Below are 18,081 nucleotides of genomic sequence, written 5' to 3' on the forward strand. Positions count from 1 at the left end.
TTACGCTGCAGATGGCTGTTTCTTATGACCTTCCCCAAGGTAGCTGAGCACATGATGACTTACTGGAGGCACAAGCGACCCCCCTGGTAGCATGAAACACTACATATTCGTCCAACTACAGTGGGGTGGGGTGGGGTGGGGAGGAGGACAGACCTTGGAGCCCACTGTAGCATTCTGTTGATCTGTCTTGATCCAAACATGATGAGCCAGAGGAAATGGAATTCACCAGAAGCCATTTCAGGCAGTGTCTTCTGTCATGCAGAAAAAATGTTCTGACTAGGTAAAAAGGGGCTGGTGGGGATGTTCAGGATCAGAAAATGGCCACAGGCTTGCTCTATGTAGTACAGGGAAGAAGATTTTGAAGTGTGTGTAGGAATGAGGTGGCGAAGGAAGGAGGTAGACTTGGCAGGCGGCGGGGGGGGGGGGGGGGAAAGGCAGGGAAGGTGATCCCTTGGTGGCCAAGGCAAAACGTCTTTGAGATATATCAGGGAATAGGTGGTGGAAATTCCTTTCCATTCTCCCTCCAAGGTCAACAATTCCTCACTATTCCTGTGCTTTCCTGTGAACTTGCTCCTCTTGGGGAAACCCCAAAGAAGAGATGGTCTGTGTGCCCAAGGGGATACAGGCAGAGCAGAGTGCAAGAGCAAAGAACGTTCCAGAGAACATCTGGTTATGTGAGTGCAAACTTAGGCACAAGGTTGTGTTGCATACCCATTGGTAATCCTCCAAAAGTGCCACTTCTCCCAAGGGAATGTGTAAGGTGCATTGGGCAGTGAGTCCCTGGCAGGCACTATAACCACAACCCTAGTGTTGTGGGGTCCACTGAGCTGGACCAAGGAGTGAAGTGTCCTTATAAACTGCGTTTCAAATGGGTAAAGGAGTTTAACAATACATATATTAAGGGCATGAGGACACGCATCTCTACAAAGAGTATCACATTGAAAGTTTCTGTCTAGTAAACAGTCTTGCCCAGAATACCCATGTGAGACCAATTCACTTGGAAACACAGTCTTGGTACATAGTAAACATTTGATAAGTACCTAGGAATGAATGACTTGGTAAATGTGTCTCATCCTGGCCTTACATGAGTTACTGAACTTGCTCTGGGCTTCAATACCCTCATCTGTAAAACCTCACAGTGTTTTGAAAATAGCCTAACACTCAGTGAGGACAAGATAAATGTTAGCTTCCATATGATTCATGGAATGGATTAAATCAATTGCAAGGTCTAGGTTATATTAAACTTGTATTTGTTCATTGAACAAGTGTTGAGTTCTAACTGAAAACAATGAAGGCAGAACACACAGCTTGTTTACTTCACTATTCCCAGTGCTTAGGACAGGCTTCATGTATAATAGGTGCTCAATAAATGTTGATTGACCAAATGAATAAATCTGTATGCTGATCATTCTAAATTCTCACTGCATTGGGTTATCTTGTGGAAAAAAAAGATACATGACTACAATTCTTTTAAGAGGTAGTAAAGAACCTGTCCAGATTTGTTCACTTTTGGAAAAACATGGAAGATCCAACAAGGAGTTACTTCTGTATCATTGATGATTGGCTAGCTTCACAACTCAATGAACTTGTTTCTTACTTATGCTCTGTGTCCATCATGGATGGTCAGGGACTCTGTTCCAGGGCTCCTTGTTCTAAGACATTGACATGTGCCATGGCCAAGGGGGAAACACCCTGGTGAGTCTGTGTCAGCACTTAGATGTTCTCCACTGAAAGTGACACATCACTTCTGCTCCTAACCAACTGGCTCAGGCTAGCCACAGTGACCCATCCAACCCAGGGAACAGGAAGTTCAGTCTCCATGTGTCCAAAAGTGGGAAAACTGAGGATCAGTGGGCAGGGTGAATCACTACCTCCAACAAGGCTCTCAGCTCAGACAAGGAAAGTTGTTTCTTTATTAAGAAATAATTTTCATATCTATGTTCCAGTGCATAGGAAAAGATGAAAGTTTTATCATTCTTTCTGTAGAACTATCATGTCTCTAGTGTCCAAATATGACAACAACAACATAAAACCAAATGAATAGAACAATCATAAAAATGGCAACATAGTTAATGTTTGCAATAACATGCTCATAAATTGAATTCATCTCTATAGAGAGAATAATTTCATTATAACCAAACTCTAGCATCCTAGGAATACAAGGATGGCTGAAAGGAAAATAGAATCCCCTCCACTGACAATGAAAGGGCATTTTCATGTACCTGTGTTCAAATCTACAGTCTGCCACTTAATAACTCTGACTTTGGAGAAGTATATAACCTCTCCAATCCTTAGTTTTTCACATCTGTAGAGTGCAATCTTCACTGTCCTTACTTCCCAGGGTAATTGTGAGGCTAAGACAATGAATATGAAGTGTTATTCAGCACCTGCTTGTGTGTGATGTTAGTGCTCAGTGCCAGCTGATTCTATTACTATTATTATTACCATGGCATTGAGTCAATAGCTGGTCAGAACTTATGTATCTCTACTCCACAAATATATATTGAGCACCTATAATGTGCCACTTTCCAAGAGGAAGTTTCTGCCCTCATGAAGCGTACATTCTAGTGGGCAAAAACCGAGGAAACCAACAGGCAAATGAGTCTAGTGTATACCATGGAGAAAAAAAATAGGGAGAAAAAATACACTAGTGAGAGAATTGCAAATGCTGTCTGTGGGCGAGGGTGGGATGGGTGAGGCACTATTTGTACAGGGTGCTCAGGAAAGATCCTTCTGGTAAGGTGGGATCTGAGCAGAAATCCACAGGAAATGGGAATGAGGTAGGACACCATTCAATATGTGGTGCTGTTCCATCAGGAAATGGAGTTTAGGGGCACCCGGCTGGCTCAGTCAGTTGGGCACCCAACTTCAGCTCAGGTCATGATCACACAGTTTGTGAGTTCAAGCCCCACGTCGGACTCTGTGCTGACAGCTCAGAGCCCAGAGCCTGCTTCAGATTCTGTGTCTCCCTCTTGCTCTGCCCCTCCCATGCTCATGTTCTGTCTCTCAATAATAAATAAATGTTAAAATTTTTTTTTTTATTTTAAGGATATGCAGCTTTCAGTCCCTCTCTGCTTGGAGCTACCTCCCACCCTATGAACAAGCTTGACCCAGACTGGTAAAGATTAAGAGACACGTAGCCCAGCATTGGTCTGCATCTTACAGGTGAGGAGGCAGGCTTTCCTTAGGCTCTTGTGTCTGGTGAGTGGCTGACTCCTAGTCTTTTCCCCTCTGCCACCTGCTCTTCAAAGTGAAGTCAGCGAAACTTGTGGGACTATTTTTATTGGCAGATGCAGTGAACTTAGCCCTCCTTCTGGGGCCCTGAGGTTTCTTCCCAGTAGCCCAGGGGTTGTTTTTGAGGTTCCTATAACCCTTGAGGTGTCAGCAGCTGAGTGTGCTATCCTCCTTTGTGGGGCTATTCCCTCCTGCGTCCCCAGGCTGTCAGGGGCCTGGATGTGAGCCCAGTTGCTGTGACATTCCTACCCGGAGGGAAAACCAGCAGCTTCACTGAGGCACACCTGAGTCCATGCCCCTACCGGGGCACTGTAAGTCTGCTTGCATGAATCTCAACAAAGACAAGAACGTCTCTGGCTGTTAAGCCATTTTGGGGGTGGAGAAGACTCCTGGGTCTGCTGTAGGGAGGTTTTCTAACAGAGGCATGATCATCCCTCACATTGTAAGTCCAGCACTGCCAGACACTCTCTAGGGGCAAGTCTCAGTTTCCTCATTGGAAAATGGGAATGGGAATGTCTGTTCTGCCTGCCCCCAGGTCTGTCACAATGATTCAATATCATGGATGTAAGCATGTGTTGGAAAGTCCAGGTAAAGTGCAAGGTACTGTTTCCATTATAGCATGAACAGTGTTTTTAAGTTTTTTAATTTACTTTGAGAGAGGGGGAGTGAGAGCACGAACAGGGGAGGGGCAGAGGAAGAGGAAGAGAGAGCGACTCCCAAGCAGGTTCTGTGCTGTCAGCGTAGAGCCCAACGTGGGGCTCGAACTCACAAACCATGAAATGATGACCTGAGCCAAAATCAAGAGTTGAACGCTTAACTGAGCATAAATATTTTTGTTCATGTTTATGCAAATTACAAGAGGGTTTTGAGTAGTGGCGCTGTCTTCCTTCCTGGCAGCTCTCGACACAAGGGTGGTGGTCCGGGCCTAGGGCAGAGAGAACTGCTGCAGTCCTGTCCCACCTTGAGGCCCATGTGCTTCACCCTGCTGTCACTGAGTCATGGGGTCATGGATTTGGCAGGACCAACAATAACAATAGCTCACTTCTCCATGTGTGCATGAAGCCCAGGAATGGCCTTTGGGTGTGGGTGGGCAGGCTGGGGTGGAGGGCAACTAAACCAGCCCTGGATTATTCAGCATGCCAAGCAGGGGTGGTGAGGGGCAGGCCCTGATTTTAAGATATCTTCCTCACCAGACAACAGATTTCTTACTTGGAATTTTATAGTTTCCTGTGTAAATTTGATTATAAATCAAAGAGCAGCTAATTCAGTCAGTAGTCATCTTTGAGCCAGAACACTAGATGAATCGGAGCCTGCCCCTATTTATAAAGCACTCATCCGTTCATGCCTTCATTCTCTTGTTCCCTTGTGTGATAGAGGCAGCTTGGTTGATGGAATGGAAAATGTCATCTTTAGATTTAATTGGAATGGAGTTTGAATTCTGGCTATGCCTCTCAGGGCTGTGACCTCCAGCAAGTGGAGGAACTCTTTAGGACCTCAGTTTCCTCATCCATATAAAAGGTAGGAGATATTCCCCTCACAGGCTTGATCCAGAGGTCAGCACTGATTTGCAGATGGCAACCTGCACCTGGAGTAAGTGGCTGGCAGGCACCCTTTGCCCTCTATCATTGCAACGTTTTATTTATTCTGCAATCAGCAAATGTCTTTCCAGTGCTGCAGATGTCCCCGCCACTGCCCCACTCAGGTTCCACCTCCAGCCCCGGGCACACCTGCCTGACTTCTTAATGTGGGCCCGCAGCAATTCCCAGGAAAGCCTTCTCTGCCGTGGGAGCCACTTGGCCCACCTTGCCTGACAGTCCATCAGGCCTGAAGGACCGGGGCACTATTGTCCCCTGGAAGTAGTCCTCACGTAAAGATAGGTGGGAGTTAGGATTTGTACACCCTTCAGGGGCAATATCTCCGAGGCTCCCAGAATTCCAGGCAGGACTGAGCTCCAGATGCCCACGGAGGTAACTTGCTTGGTAACGAAACTTCATTGGCTGCCCTCCTTTCCCTGCTTCACCTCCTCCCTCTCCCACCAACGTTTTCAGGGATCATCTCCCAGATAAACTCCTTGCACTTGAATCCTCATCTCAAGGTCACTTCTGGGGGCTGGGAGTGGGGGCAACCTAAAGCAAGTGTCTACTATGTACTAGTAGAGATGTTCAGAGATGAACAGACAGAGTCTCTTCCCTTGGGGAATTCACAGTCTGAGAGGCAAAAATATCCCACCTAATATAGCACAATGACATAGTTAAGAGGTGTTGGGGGATTCCAAGGAAAGAGGCTGAGGGGCATGTGCTTGACACTTCCCAGGGGAGGACAAGCCTGAGCAGAGGCTAAGGGAGTCATTGCAGAGGGCAACCACTGCAAGGCAGGACCAGGTAGGAGGCTGACCTTGCTGCAAGGTGTGGTCTCTGAAAGGATGGCTGAGTGGCAGCACAGGTGTTGGTGGGATTGTGGAAAGAAGGTGAGGTTCCTAAACTCCAAAGTGATTTGTAGTATCTATAGTATGTCTTTGTGGGGTCAGTCTGCAAGGCCGGGCGATGGCCCTCCACTCTGGGAAGTGAGGCAGTCAGGGCTTGGCCAGCCCATCATACGGGCCTCTGAGACTGTGGGGGACAGTGCAGCGGTGGAGCAGGGGGCTGGGAAGGATTTGAGCTGGGGCTGCTGCCTCCAGGCTGAAGGCCATTTGGGGAAGACAAGGACTGGTTGGGAACGAAGGATGGACGGTGTGGTGGCAGAGCAACAGCAGGAAACTGGAACAGGCATGAGAAAGCTGTGGGCAGGGTAAGGCCCTCCTTGTGCCCCAAGCCTGCTACAACGGTCCATCCATGTGCCTAGAATCACCCCTACTTGTGATTTGTCCTGTTAGAACATTAATGGTAACAGTAAACATAGTAGCAGGAAACATGAATTGAACCCTTGCTACATGTGAGGCACTAGATGTGAGGACTTTACATGGATTGCTTCCTGTCGTCCTCAACCTTTTGAGGCAGGTACTAACATTAACTCCACTCTACAGATGAGAAAACTGAGGTTCACGTCTTTCCTAAGCTCAGCTTGTGAAATTTTTTTTAAACTTAAAAAATGTTTATTTTTGAGAGAGAGAGAGAGAGAGCAGGGCAGGGGCAGAGAGAGAGTTAGACACAGAATCCAAAGCAGACTCCAGGCTCCAAGCTGTCAGCACAGAGCCTGATGTGGGGCTCGAAGTCAGGAATCATGAGATCATGACCTGAGCTGAAGTCAGCCGCTTAACCGACTTAGCCACCCAAGAGCCCCTTAAACTTTTCAAAAAATGTTTACTTACTTTTGAGAGAGGGGAGGGGGAATGAGCAGGGGAGGGGCAGAGAGAGGGGGAGACAGAGAATCCCAAGCAGTCTCTGCCTTGTCAGCACAGAGCCTGATGAGAGGCTCGAACTCACGATTGTGAGATCATGACCTGAGCCAAAGTCGGAAGCTCAAACGACTGAGCCACCCAGGTGCCCCTCATTTAACCTTTATAACATCCTTATAGGTATTATCCTCAAGTACGGTCACATTGCGAGTTAGGACTTTAATATACAAATTCAGGGTAGGGAACAACACAACTCAGTCCATAATATCTGCCAACATTTTATCATTTACAAATGTCTTTTGTGTCTATATATCTTAAATTTCCATCCCAGGACTACAGTTTTGGTGTAGTATCTCTTTGTAAAGCTACTCACTGCCAAAAGTTCAGCCAGGCCTGTGGACTCCTAAGGCAGCATTCTGGGCACTTCTAGATGCCTGTTAGTGAGGGGGAAAGAATGGGGCATGAGCTAGTTTGCAGGATTTGGTGCACACTGCTGGCCACTTACCAAGGCCCTGAAGAATGGGTCCTGTGTCCGGGTATTGCAATTGTCCTTTGGAACTTGGCTGGGGCTGCCCCCTTTGCAAGAGTGCTACATTCTTCCTGTGGTTTCTTTACTACTGAAGTCAACTGTTAGTTGCCATTTATCCTCATGCTTTTGATGGTTTATTTTTCTTGCATTAGAGGTAAGTAGAAAATAAAATGTTTCTTATACTCATAAGTATATTGACACAAGATAAGCCCACCTCAAAATTTACAGGGCAAGATTACAAACGGGGGCCCACAGGGGCACCTGGGTGGATCAGTTAAGCATCTGGCTTCGGCTCAGGTTCCTGGGTTCAAGCCCCGCATCGGGCTCCATGCTGACAGCTCAGAGCCTGGAGCCTGCTTTACATTCTGTGTCTCCCTCTCTCTCTGCCCCTCTCCTGCTCGTGCTCTGTCTCTCAAAAATAAAAGTAAAAAAAAAAAAAAAGTTAAAAAAAACACAAATGGGGCCCCCACAAACCATATGTTTAAATACATATGCAAGGAAAACATAGCTGTAAAATAGAGTCTATTCTGTTTTCTGGCCTTGACAAATGTACTTCCATAGCAACTTGGGAGGTCAGGTTCAAATGTAGAATTCTTGGATTCTTGTATAAAGACACAGGTCATGCCCCACAACTGGTTCATTCTCTGGGGCACTGATCTGAGTATATATCCTAGCAGTGGGCTTGGAGCCATTCAGAATTCCCAGGACTGGGAGCTGGAGCATTGTCTGGAAAGTTTAGGGCAGGATTACTGGCTACCAGTAGACATGAATCCTCTTTCCTTTGGGAGGGCAGGAGGTGCCAGAGGATGGCTGGCTCCCGGAAGCCTAGGTGGGTAAGGAGGTGTGCAGGCAGTACCCAACCCAGATATAGGACAGGACACCTGCTGAAAATCAGGGTGTCTGTAAACCTGTAGAATATATATATATACCTTTGTGTTTAACATGCAGATTTGTCTTTTGCTGAAATAATATAACATAGGACTAAATCTTGTTAAATATCTAGCAGTCACATGCCCTTGTGTTTCCATTCATTTTGGACTTTCGTCTGGTTCCACTGATGTTCCAGCTCGGTGGTCATGAACAGGTTTCTTGCAAAAACCATGAGGATGAACTTTGCCTGAGGCTGTGTCCCCCCAAAATCTTTCATCCCTCTTTAGATGTTGGTCAGAAGAGGCCAACAGTTAAGACTGTTTTGAGTCAATTAGGAAAAATAGAACTGGACTGGGTATTGCTAACTTTGTTGGGTGTGATACTGGTATTATTGAGGATGTTTGAAAAAAAAAAAAAACCTTAATGATTGGAGAAACATGCTCAAGAATTTAAAGGTGAAATATGTCTGCCAGAATGCTTTAAAACTACTCCAGGAAAAAAAAAAGTGTGTGTGTAGGGGGAGGGATATAGATGGGGGAAAAAAAGGGCAAGATGCAGACCATGATGGAAGCTGGCCTATTGTTTGTGGGACCATTTTATTATTCTACTTTTGGCGTGAGTGAGCATTTCTCATAATAAAGAAGTTAAAACACAAGAACAAAACGCTGTCCTGGAGAGCTGATGGAGCTCTGGCTGCAGGCGAAGCAGCTGTTCCTTAAGAATGGCCAGTCTTCACACACCCTTTACAGACGGGATCCTCAAGCCCCCTTTCCTCCTGGGTGGTTTTACAGCCCTAGACTCGGTTTCCTTCTTTGTAAACCAGGCCTCAGCACACGACTTCCCCCCAAGGGCTGTTTCGAGCATTAACTGCAGCAAAGGAGGAGAGGAGCTTGGCACGCTCAGGAAACAATCAGGTTTACAGCCCAGAAAGACTTCTGGCTCCACGTGTCCCCACCACAAAGGCCAAGCTCCAGGGTCCCGGGGGACAGAGTCTGCGTGGCCCTGACTTCTGGCGCGCTCTGGGTCGAGCAGCGAGACCTTGGAGCGGGGGACACCCCCTCCCCACCTCCCCTCGGGCCCTGGGCGACAGGGCCCGCCTCCAGGTAGCCCCGCCCAGTCCCGCCCCGGGTCCTGAAACCGCCAGGCAAGTTGGCCTGAAGATCTGGCGTTCCCTGTTTCCTCATAGAGCCCTCCTCTTGGCCCGCGCGCCTTCTGCTCGCCTCCTGCACGCTGCTGCCCGGGAGGGGATCCGGTAAGCGTGGCGCTGCGCCCCAAGCGGGCCTGGGCAGGGGTGCGGGAAGTCTGGGGTAAAGCGGCGATGGAGTCCAAAGGGGGCTGTCTGGGTGTGTGGAGATGTCACACTGAGGAGGCCCGGCCCTGGGGAAGCGCTGGGGTTGGGGCGCAGAGTGGGGGATGAGCAGTAGAGGGAGTAAACCCAGGGCCTTTGGAGGGGGACCTCGGGACGCGGTGGGGCACACCTGGAAAGTCCGGGGCCTGGGCAACGCAGAAGAGGACGTGAACCCAGAGCTGGGGGAGTCCGGTGGGACGCCAGGGGCCTGCAAATAGGCGAAAGTAAGGGAAAACGGGAAGGGGAAAGAGAAAGTGGTCCCAGGGGGGCCTCGGGCAGAGGTGGCGCCTGGGGAGGTATCCAGGTAAGGGCCCAGGGCTGGGTCCTGGATGACGAACCTGGGATGGAGGGAGACAAACCCAGGGCCCAAGGTGGGTTTGGTGTCCGGGGGAGGGGGGAGGCAGAGGGGAGGGGAATCCAGACTGAGGGTTGGGCAAGTCTTCAGGTATTTCTGAGGCTCTCTCTCCCGCATAGCCAGTATCTTGGCTTACTAGGCCTGCTGTCCCCCCACCTACTTATCAGAAACTACCCAGGTGGGTATTCCAGCTGATTCTGATGCAGCTATAATTTAAGAGGCACTGGTCTGAAACATTAGAGCTTTGAGGGATTTGAAGTGGGAGAACCAGCCAGGTGTCCTGTGATGCAAGTGCATTATTAACATTTAATCTTCACAGCCTTGTGAAGTTGGTGCTCTTGTCTCCATTTAACAGATGAGGCACAGAAATTTCACTTTTCCAAGGACCAGCATCTAGGAAGAGGAAGAGCTGGGATTCAGACCCTCAGGGCAGACTCCAGGGTGCTCCCACTGAACCAGGTCTCCTATAAAACTACCAGAGGTAGTTTGGCCTCACAGCAGGTAGTGGGCAGCTGAGTGGAGCCGATCGGTTCCAGCATTTTGGCTGTGCAGTGAAGAGTTAGGACTGGCCTTGTCTCTTGCCTTGGGGTGAGCACTAGTTTGTATGAGGTCCCGGTGACCAGGTCTCAGACCTGGTGTGTTGGCCCCAGGGTGCCCAAAGGCCCTAGATTCAAGGCCAGCTTCTCCCTGACTCACGGGGAGGCTCCGCATCAGTGTCCTCCTCAGTCTGATGGGTACAGACTCCCCAGGAGGCATCTGCAAGAGCAATGACCTTACAGATTCCTGTGACTGGCAGCCAGGTGGGCCCAGGTCCCCCTGCCCAGCCCTTCTCAAGGCCTGCGCCCGAGGAAGGGGCTCCAAGCACACGGGCTGTGCAGGGCTCTCACTCCACACTCTGACACCTTGGCAGGGTCTGACACCTTAGTACTTCTTTGTTGTGGGGGCCTGTCCTGGGGCACTGCCTCCATATTGTGTCCTCTGGGGGACAGGCTGGGTGGGAACCTCTGCCCTGGAGTCAGTGCCACCTCCCCAGGTCTCCCCCTCTCTGGGGGCTACAGGACAGGGTTTTCCTGTGTCCACAGCCCACTCTCCCCACAGAGGCCGCCTTCACCAGCAGGCCTGTCCTTCAGGACCTGGTGTGTTCATCTGTACTCATTTCTGTCGATGCAAATGACATCTGAACACATTCTCCTTCTGACACACCCCCATGTTCCCAAGGAAGCTGAGTGCCCTTGACTACCATCCACAGGGTTGTGAGGTCCCTGCTGGGGGATCACGGAGGCCCCACACTGTAAGGGGCACAGGGTAGGTGGGAACGCCTGATGGGTGCTGACCACACTGGGCCTCTGGTGCACATTTGATGAGCTTAGAGGGCATTCTTCAGTGTGCTTCCCTCACACAAGTTTCTTCTGGAACTGTTCTGTGTGGTCCCCATAGCTCTGCCCTACACCTTGAGAGGAGGCCTCTTTCTTAGCAGTCAGGGAACCCTTCAGTTTAGCTCAGCTGCTGGCACTTGCCTCCTGGTGCCTACCTGGTTTCTTGGCATATTTAGAAACTCATTTGTATTCTGTCTGAATCCAACCGCCATGAGTGAGTCATCCAGAGGGTTTCACTCATGTTGGGAGGAGAGAACGAAGCTTTGTGGTTCATGCTTCTCTAATTGTCTAGTGTTTGTGAACGCTTTTGGGCCTCTTTTTTTAATGTTTATTTTTGAGAGAGAGAGACAGATGGAGCATGAGCAGGGGAGGGGCAAAGAGGGAGGGAGACACAGAATGTGAAGCAGTCTCCAGGCTCCGAGCCTTCAGCACACAGCCCGACCTGGGGCTTGAACTCATAGCTGTGAGACCATGACTTGAGCTGAAGTCAAACACTTAGCATACTGAGCCACTCAGGCTCCCCATTGGGCCTCTTTTTAATTGGTTATCTTGTCTGATCTGTGCCCTTCAGCCAGTGAGCCTTCCCGCTCCCTGGTTATCCTGTGACTGTGGTGGTGGGTGATTTCTCCTCCCCTTCCTCTGTTTCCTGCTTTTCCCAGTGCTGTCTTGACTTTTCCCCTCCTTCCTGCTTATATGTGTGAGTCTTCCTGAAGTGAAGCAGTTGTGATTAAGTTGTCAAAAGCAGCTGACTAAAGTCAACAAAGGAAGGATTCTCTGGTAGGCTGTATCTCATCCTTTGCTGACTTTAATTAGTGAATGATTTTGTCTGCTGATTTATTTTGTTCATTATTGGCTTTATACATTTTGTATTAATTTAACTTTTCTGTTTTGATATCATAATGAACTCATGGTCCTTTGCAGACTCAACTTGTGAAGTGGTAACTATACTGTATTATTATTAGATGCTGAAGTTGTCACCGATTGACAGTGGTAGTCTGTTTACAATTTTGTTCCTTTGTCATTTTAGTCCCTCCTCTGACACCTTTGAAAGCATCTTATTTTCTAGCAACACCACAGTGTTCCAGAGCCGTCTCAATTTTTCTCCTGCCCCAAGTTATGGGATTCATTGTCCTCCAAGAGTCCTGTTTTGAGTATTAGACATGAAAATCTGCGTGCAGAGATAGATGGCCCCCAGGCTAGGGGGACATGTTGTTGCTTTGGACTACTTTTAGAAGTGTCAGAGCCAGAAAATACATCTTGTTTTAAGGTAGAGTTCACATGGACTTCCAGCGGTTTGATGCTCTGTAGCCAACTATCTTTGAAGTACATAGTGTCACGGGCAGCTAAGATTTTTCTCCCACATTGGCAGTCCTCAGCTCAGCACCATCTCTCACCCCCAGAGGAGGGCAGCTAAACTGTAAATGAAATCACAGAGCTGGAACATTGTCAGTTATCTTTTGATGCATAACAAAGTACTGCCAAACCTAGGGACTTAAACAGACAGTGATTTATCATTTCTCAATGTTCTGTGGATTGCTGGGGTGTATCTTTGGCTTCACGGGGGTGATCTAGGGTCACTCAGGGGCCCTGATCCCTTTTTAGTGGGGGAAGCAACAGAGTTGTCTTTTGAAAACATAAACAGTCACTCTGAGGAAGAAGCATGTACTCCTTGCTCTGCCCGTAAGACCCTACGTGACCGGCTGCCTTGTCCTCCTTTCCTGCCATCCTCTTGTATCTACATACCCCAGACTTGTTGGCCTCTTTGCCTTTCCTTCCTTGGAAGCACCAAATTCGCCCTACCTCAGTGCCTCTGTACTCGCTGTTGTCTGCTTGCAGGGCTCCTCCCCTAGATCTTTGCACAGTTGGCTTTTTTTTTTAAGTTTTATTTATGTATTTTTTAGTAATTGCTACCCCCAGTGTGAGGCTCAAACTTGCAACTCCTAGATCAAGAGCTGCATGCTTTTCTGACTGAGCCAGCCAGGCACCCCTGCACAGTGGAAATTTTTTTATACTTAGGGTTCATTAAAATGTCATCCTCTCTTCTTGAGTCTTTGATCCTCCATCCACATCCTACCCTACACTTTCCCAGGATAGTCCCTGTCAATTCACAATATTTAATTTATCTTTTTCACTTACTTGTTCTCTTGTTTATTTCTGTCTCTGCCTCTAGAATACAAATTTCCTGAGAGCAGGACCTTTATCTGTCTTGCTTTCCACTGCATTCTTGGTGCCTAGAAAACTCCTTGCATAAAAGGAAGGAACAAAACATTTGTTGAATGGATGATAAATCATTCATGCACCAAAGGAGGAGAGGGATGAATAGGTGGAGCACAGAGGATTTTTAGGGCAGTGTAACTACTCTGTGTGATATAATGATGGATGCATGTCATTCTACATTTGTCCAAACCCATCGACTGTACAACACAGGAATGACCCCTACTGTAAACTGGACTTGGGGTGATCATGATGTGCCAGTGTAGGTTCATCAGTTGTAACATGCTCCTGTCTCGTGTGGGATGTTGGGGGCAGGGGTATATGGGAATTCTGTGTACAGTCCTCTCAATTTCTCTGCGAACCTAAGACTGCTCTAAAAAATAAAGGTGTTTTTTTCTTTGTTAAAAAAAATTTTTTTTCAGCGTTTATTTTTATTTTTGGGACAGAGAGAGACAGAGCATGAACAGGGAGGGGCAGAGAGAGAGGGAGACACAGAATCGGAAACAGGCTCCAGGCTCTGAGCCATCAGCCCAGAGCCTGACGCGGGGCTCGAACTCACGGACTGCGAGATCGTGACCTGGCTGAAGTCGGACGCTTAACCGACTGCGCCACCCAGGCACCCCTTTTCTTTTTTTTTAAATAGTGCACATCCATTGGAAAGAATTCTGAACAATATAGACATACATATAAAGTCCAGAGGATTACATCCATACCTTCTGTACCCCAAGCCCTTTCTGTTTATATCCGCACCTCTTGTGTTGACTGGCTGGGTGGCTGTGATGCCTTTCATGGGATAGATGAGATTGAGAGGTGGAACGAGGATACTGGGAGCTCTGTGTTAGACCGAGGGTGCCTGAGATGCCTCTCAGACCGCTGAGTGGGAAGTTGGCTCTCCGTGTCTGGATCCTGGGCTGAGGGCCGAGCTGGGAGATGTGATTGGGAGGTAGTAGCAGCATATCATTGTTACTTCAGGCTATGGGACTGGGGGAGGTCCACACACAGGCTGTAGACAGAAAACAAGTGAGGAGAGTCTGGAGTGTCAGTGTTAGAGATCAGAGGAAGAAGCCACACCAGGAAAAGAGACAGGACACCCGTGGAGTAGGACAAAATGAGGCATGCATGGAAACCTGGGAAGGGCTGCCAGATAAAACACAGAATTTGAGAGAATCAGTGACTCACTTTTCAGCATAAGTATGTCCCATTTTACCTGTGAAATCTGACAACCCTAAGCTGGAAGAAGGCATCTCAGCCTTTCCACAGTGATGCTACAGGCCAGGAATGCCCGCTGGGCCTATACTACTTGTGATGATCCCCCAGCGGGTTCCCTTCCTGGAGCCATTGTTGAAGCTGGATCAGCCCTTGTGGTTCTTGTTATAGTGTAGGAAGAGCCTCAGCAAAATCATCAGGGAACTTTGGAGAACAAGATTTATTACTCACAGGTCCTGGCAGGTCCATGGCATGTGCGAGGGCCACACAGCCACACAGTATAGTCTCAGGTGGAGAGGGAGGGAGGATGCGTGGGCCTGGGGCTCTGCATTTGTTGGGATGAGATAATTAGGGTTTCATGGGTTCACTGATTATTGGATGGCTTAAAACATGAGAACAAGAAGTAGGATAAGGGAAGGGAGAAGCAGAGTCACTCAAGCAGTCAGTGATCTAGATTACCCAGGACTTGCTAAAAGGGGAGCTTTATGGGTTTGGGTGACCTTGTGGGGTTGGTTTGCTAGGAGCTGGCTGCCTTTGACATGGATGCCTCAGCAATCAAAGGCTTCTTGACATGCACACACTAGGAGCCCCAGGAGAAACAAAATCAGTCCCAGCACAATTAACCTAGACTTTATTGTAGAGTGCTGAACACAGGAAAGCTCCAGAAGAGCCTTTTTTTTAAAATTTTTTTTTATTATTATTATTTTTATTTTTTTTATATATGAAATTTATTGACAAATTGGTTTCCATACAACACCCAGTGCTCATCCCAAAAGGTGCCCTCCTCAATACCCATCACCCAACCTCCCCTCCCTCCCACGCCCCATCAACCCTCAGTTTGTTCTCAGTTTTTAACAGTCTCTTATGCTTTGGCTCTCTCCCACTCTAACCTGTTTTTTTTTTTTTTTTCCTTCCCCTCCCCCATGGGTTCCTGTTAAGTTTCTCAGGATCCACATAAGAGTGAAACCATATGGTATCTGTCTTTCTCTGTATGGCTTATTTCACTTAGCATCACACTCTCCAGTTCCATCCACATTGCTACAAAACGCCATATTTCATTTTTTCTCATTGCCACGTAGTATTCAATTGTGTATATAAACCACAATTTCTTTATCCATTCATCAGTTGATGGGCATTTAGGCTCTTTCCATAATGTGGCTATTGTTGAGAGTGCTGCTATGAACATTGGGGTACAAGTGGCCCTATGCATCAGTACTCCTGTATCCCTTGGATAGATTCCTAGCAGTGCTATTGCTGGGTCATAGGGTAGGTCTATTTTTAATTTTCTGAGGAACCTCCACGCTGCTTTCCAGAGCGGCTGCACCAATTTGCATTCCCACCAACAGTGCAAGAGGGTTCCCGTTTCTCCACATCCTCTCCAGCATCTATAGTCTCCTGATTTGTTCATTTTGGCCACTCTGACTGGCGTGAGGTGATACCTGAGTGTGGTTTTGATTTGTATTTCCCTGATAAGGAGCGACGCTGAACATCTTTTCATGCGCCTGTTGGCCATCCGGATGTCTTCTTTAGAGAAGTGTCTATTCATGTTTTCTGCCCATTTCTTCACTGCCCATTTATTTGTTTTTCGGGTGTGGAGTTTGGTGAGCTCTTTATAGATTTTGGATACTAGCCCTTTGTCCGATATGTCATTTGCAAATATCTTTTCCCATTCCGTTGGTTGCCTTTTAGTTTTGTTGGTTGTTTCCTTGGCTGTGCAGAAGCTTTTTATCTTCATAAGGTCCCAGTAATTCACTTTTGCTTTTAATTCCCTTGCCTTTGGGGATGTGTCGAGTAAGAGATTGCTACGGGTGAGGTCAGAGAGGTCTTTTCCGGCTTTCTCCTCTAAGGTTTTGATGGTTTCCTGTCTCACATTTAGGTCCTTTATCCATTTTGAGTTTATTTTTGTGAATGGTGTGAGAAAGTGGTCTAGTTTCAACCTTCTGCATGTTGCTGTCCAGTTCTCCCAGCACCATTTGTTAAAGAGGCTGTCTTTTTTCCATTGGATGTTTTTTCCTGCTTTGTCAAAGATCAGTTGGCCATATATTTGTGGGTCTAGTTCTGGGGTTTCTATTCTATTCCAGTGGTCTATGTGTCTGTTTTTGTGCCAATACCATGCTGTCTTGATGATGACAGCTTTGTAGTAGAGGCTAAAGTCTGGGATTGTGATGCCTCCCGCTTTGGTCTTCTTCTTCAAAATTCCTTTGGCTATTCGGGGCCTTTTGTGGTTCCATATGAATTTTAGGATTGCTTGTTCTAGTTTCGAGAAGAATGCTGGTGCAATTTGGATTGGGATTGCATTGAATGTGTAGATAGCTTTGGGTAGTATTGACATTTTGACAATATTTATTCTTCCAATCCATGAGCAGGGAATGTCTTTCCATTTCTTTAAATCTTCTTCGATTACCTTCATAAGCTTTCTATAGTTTTCAGCATACAGATCTTTTACATCTTTGGTTAGATTTATTCCTAGGTATTTTATGCTTCTTGGTGCAATTGTGAATGGGATCAGTTTCTTTATTTGTTTTTCTGTTGCTTCATTGTTAGTGTATAAGAATGCAACTGATTTCTGTACATTGATTTTGTATCCTGCAACTTTGCTGAATTCCTGTATCAGTTCTAGCAGACTTTTGGTGGAGTCTATCGGATTTTCCATGTATAATATCATGTCATCTGCAAAAAGCGAAAGCTTGACTTCATCTTTGCCAATTTTGATGCCTTTGATTTCCTTTTGTTGTCTGATTGCTGATGCTAGGACTTCCAGCACTATGTTAAACAGCAGCAGCGAGAGTGGGCATCCCTGTCGTGTTCCTGATCTCAGGGAGAAAGCTCTCAGTTTTTCCCCGTTGAGGATGATGTTAGCTGTGGGCTTTTCATAAATGGCTTTTATGATCTTTAAGTATGTTCCTTGTATCCCGACTTTCTCAAGGGTTTTTATTAAGAAAGGGTGCTGGATTTTGTCAAAGGCCTTTTCTGCATCAATTGACAGGATCATATGGTTCTTCTCTTTTTTTTTTGTTAATGTGATGTATCACGTTGATTGATTTGCGAATGTTGAACCAGCCCTGCATCCCAGGAATGAATCCCACTTGATCATGGTGAATAATTCTTTTTATGTGCCGTTGAATTCGATTTGCTAGTATCTTATTGAGAATTTTTGCATCCATATTCATCAGGGATATTGGCCTGTAGTTCTCTTTTTTTACTGGGTCTCTGTCTGGTTTAGGAATCAAAGTAATACTGGCTTCATAGAATGAGTCTGGAAGTTTTCCTTCCCTTTCTATTTCTTGGAATAGCTTGAGAAGGATAGGTATTATCTCGGCTTTAAACGTCTGGTAGAACTCCCCTGGGAAGCCATCTGGTCCTGGACTCTTATTTGTTGGGAGGTTTTTGATAACCAATTCAATTTCTTCCCTGGTTATGGGTCTGTTCAAGCTTTCTATTTCCTCCTGATTGAGTTTTGGAAGAGTGTGGGTGTTCAGGAATTTGTCCATTTCTTCCAGGTTGTCCAATTTGTTGGCATATAATTTTTCATAGTATTCCCTGATAATTGTTTGTATCTCTGAAGGATTGGTTGTAATAATTCCATTTTCATTCATGATTTTATCTATTTGGGTC

The 18,081-nt window shown here is 46.9% G+C and overlaps 1 protein-coding gene across 1 annotated transcript in view; it reads left to right on the plus strand.

The window, feature by feature from the left end:
- The first annotated feature begins 3,400 nt into the window (after positions 1-3,400).
- LOC101081454 (solute carrier family 41 member 3) overlaps positions 3,401-18,081 on the plus strand; it is an 837,990-nt gene continuing 823,309 nt past the window's right edge. The window contains exon 1 of the mRNA XM_045052060.1: positions 3,401-3,545. The gene's annotated coding sequence lies outside the window, so the exon portion shown is untranslated. The remainder of the gene's footprint in view (positions 3,546-18,081) is intronic.

This window comes from Felis catus, chromosome A2, assembly GCF_018350175.1.
Source record: "Felis catus isolate Fca126 chromosome A2, F.catus_Fca126_mat1.0, whole genome shotgun sequence".
NCBI classification, from domain to species: domain Eukaryota; kingdom Metazoa; phylum Chordata; class Mammalia; order Carnivora; family Felidae; genus Felis; species Felis catus.